Genomic DNA, 4,151 nt, shown 5'->3' on the forward strand with positions numbered 1-4,151 from the left:
CAGCTTCATCACGTGTCGACCACACAACAAAGTTAGTACCATCGCCGGGCATTTTAAGTAAGGCGTGCTTGACTGTTTTCCCCAAACTCCACCATCATGGTCAGTGTGAGACTGGAGGGAAAAACACACTTGACCATGCTCATACCAATATTAAGCAGGCCTACAGAGTGACCTTCCCCCACCTAGTACAGTCTTAACACTTATCCTTGGGGCTCCGTTAACTCTGGACACCAAATCAGTTTTTTTTGCCCTTTTGAAAAAAATCTGATTTGATCCACTTTGGCCTGCAGTATGATTGCTGATTTCCACAGGATGCAGAACACCAGCAATACATAACCACCACAAATAGCGCACTTTTACAAGATCTCGCAAAACCATGCACAATAACGTGATAAAGTGAACATTGAAGTAAACACAGTGTAACGTCTCAAACATTGCCGTCTATCAATATCCACAGGCGGGGGCGTCTTGATTTGACTCATGGAAAAGAAAACAGTTTTGCCTTGCAGAACGACAACTATATTTTTTTTGTAGAAAGCAACAACACAACAGTGATATCATCCCTGGCGAGTGCTGCAGACACACACAACTACCATGAACCACACCGCCGGATCCCCGTATCAGCTGGCCTTTGACACATGACCCCATATGCACTTATATGCTTGTGTTCGATTCTTTAATTTTGGACATCAAGAATCAGCATGTGTGTCAACAAGGTAAAGATACGTCTGAAAACCTTTGGCTAGTTGACTTCATATGTCTATACCCGCCCATTTGGACGTTTCGAACTGTATAATACGATCCACCTTAAAGATGGACTGTTTTATTTTGAAAGTAAAGCGGATATTTTTTTGTGTTTGTGCATGACTTCCTGTCCAACGCAATCAGATTTCCTCCATCCAACCATTTTCTACCGCTTGTCCCTTTTCAGCTATTACAAATACACAGAAGCTAATACAAATATTATCAGAAGAAATTAAAACATTATAGAGATGGTTTGACAAAACAAAACTATCTTTGAATCTCAGCAAAACAAAGATAATGCTATTCGGTAACAGTAGAAGGGAAAGTCAGACACTAATACAAATAGACGAAACAGATATTAAAAGAATAAAAGAAAACACATTTTTGGGTTTAATAGTAGAAGACAAAATAAACTGGAAATCTCATGTAAAAAATATACAACGTAACGTTGCAAAAAACATGTCAATAATGAATAAAACCAAAAATCCCTATTTTCTCTACTGCTTGCTAGTGTTACCATGCCTGAGTTATTGTGTAAAAATATGGGGAAATAACTACAAATTTGCATTTCATTAATAACGATGATACAAAAAAGATTCAATAGAATTATACATAATGTTAAATATATAGAACATACAAACTTTATTTTTTTAATCAAAAATATTAAAATTCAATGACTTAGTGCATTTGCAAACTCCTAAAATGATGTACAAAGCCAACTAGAACCTGCTACCCAGCAATGTACTACAATTCTACTCAACAAAAGAGAAATATAACCTTTGAGGAAAATCTCATTTAAAACATTTGTATGCACGTCCAACAATTAAGACCTTTAGTATATCAGTATGTGGAATTAAATTATGGGATGGATTAAGCAAGGAAATCAAACAATGTACTAACACGATTCAGTTTTAGAAACGGTTCAAACTATAAGTGTTCACAAAGTACAAAGAACAACAATTATAGATACATTGAAGTTTAAAAAAAAATATATTCCTACTCCTTTTCGGCTCTGCTCTAATGAAACAACTGTAAATATGTGATGCATTACATTGTAATTATATTTTATGAATTACATTGTAGTTACATTTTAGGCATGTTCGAAATAAACTGAACTGAACTAAATTGAACAGTCGTGTTGCGGCGACCGGCAAAAATAGAAGCCCTGTGTCCATTTAGCGCAGGGATATGAAACGTCACCGCCATGTCGGTTAAATAAAAATGGAAAGAGTCCTCCATCGTGGCAATGACGTTCTGCTGCCATTTTGCATCCTGTGGAAATAAGGGATAAACGTAGTCCGCCCACCCCCCCAGGAAACGGACAAAACCCCACAACACACAGCCTTAGCACATTACCTGCTGATGCCTTCATCCAGCTACAAGACTGCTTTGCTTGATCATACTGGAGTGCGTTTGACCAACAGGACCTGGAGGCACACACGGAGATGGGGCTGTTCTTCAGAAAAACTTGCAGAGAAAATGTCAGTTTGGATGAGTTAGTCCAGGTTTTCCCACAAAAGAAACCCTGAATGACATCTAAAGTTCAGGCTCTGATCGGGGCCTGCAACTCAGGTCAGAGGACGGGACAGCAAACAATACGGCCAGGACCACTCTGGGAAGAGGCATCTATCAAGCAAAGCAGGACTACAGGAGGAATTTAGAGGACCATATACAGGACAATGACCCCTGGCAGATGTGGAGGGGGAATCTAGGCCCTACAGAGGACAGAGCCCATCCTCCACCACCAGAAGTAGACCACTGGCTGAGGAACTAAACAGCTTCTTTGCCCGATAGGATTTAACCTCCCACCTGCAGCCACCACCTCCCTCACTCTCCAGGAACATGAGATGAGGAGAAATCTGAGAACAGTGAACCCCAGAAAAAGCCATTGGTCCGGATGGCATCAAGGTGTGTGCTCGTTAGCTGGCAGGGATCTTCACCAACTTGTTGAACCTCTCCCTGCCCCATGCCACTGTCCCTCAATACCTCATATCTAACTAACACAATCATTCTCATCCCCAGAAAAATTCCAAAGACTGCCTCAATGACTACAGACCCATGGCCCTTTTGTCTGTAGTCATGAAATGTTTTGAGCGTTGTCTCAAGCCACATCGAGGATTTTCTCCTAGACTCCTTCAACCCCCACCTGTTCGCCTACAGAGCGAACAGATCAACGGAGGATGCCATCGCTCTGAGTCAACTGGAGAACTTGGGGAGCTACGTGAGGATGCTTTTTGTGGACTACAGCTCAGCCTTTAATACCATCATCCAAGACATTCTTATTTCAAAACACTCTGGTCTACTGATTCACAGCCCCACCTCCACCTGCCACTTTCTTACAAACCACCCTGAGCATGTTAAACTTGGCCCTCACCTCTCCTCAACCCTGGCCCTTCCCATGGTTGTGTGTTGAGTCCTCTTCTGTACACCCCAGACTGTATTGCGCCCCACCCAATCAACGTGACATTCAAGTTTGCGGACGACACCCCCGTCTTTACGCTTATAACAAGAGGAAACAAGACGGCATACGGGGCAGACATCAGCAACCTGACAAGGTGGTCCTCAAGAAATAACCTGACCCTGAACGTCAAGAAAACAACTTACTGTGGACTTTAGGAGACACAACCACAACCACGCCCCTCCTTCTCATAAATGGAGAATGTGTGCAAAGTGCTTCCTCAATCAAGTTTCTGGGGACCACCGTCTGCGCAGACCTCTCCTGGTCTTTTAACGTCAAGGGTTTGGTAAAGAAGGCCAAGCAGCGGCTGCGCTTCCTCCATATCCTGATGAAAAAAAACTAACTGGACCAGAAGCTTCTGCTGGCCTTCTATCACTGCTCTCTGGAGAGGACATTCACATACTCAGTCAGTACGTGTCCATGTGCTAAATTACAGATTTTTCAAATAGTTTGGCTCTAAATAAACCTCCTACAGCCCATGGAAACACCTTAATCCGTTCGTGTTTGGTTTTTAAAAAGTCGGACTAACACACCTTGATTATGCGATCGGAAACCAGATCGCTCGAGGGGGTGTGTGCAGTAGGAGACGAGACAACCCTCAGTATCGCACATGCACCTGTCTCAAGACGCGGAAAACAACCCGGAAGCAAACACCATTAAATAAAAACATAGGCAACAATTGTAATAAAGACGAGACTGTTTATTTGCTTCACAAATTAAAAGAACAACACATTTTGAAGTGTATTGATTGTAGAAAAAAAGAAACAGATATGTTTTTAAGAAGACAGCTAAAGAAATGTACTACGCCGGTTTAATCCGGACTCCCGAACGAATGATTCAGACTACCGAACGAACGAAGCAGGTATGTTAAAGACGAACAATTAAGCGTACACAAACCTCTTCACGCTGCATTTGCGCACTCCCAACTGATGAACAAGATGTTCAGAAC

The sequence above is a fragment of the Nerophis ophidion genome, linkage group LG12 (genome assembly GCF_033978795.1).
Source record: "Nerophis ophidion isolate RoL-2023_Sa linkage group LG12, RoL_Noph_v1.0, whole genome shotgun sequence".
Taxonomy (NCBI): Eukaryota; Metazoa; Chordata; class Actinopteri; order Syngnathiformes; family Syngnathidae; genus Nerophis; species Nerophis ophidion.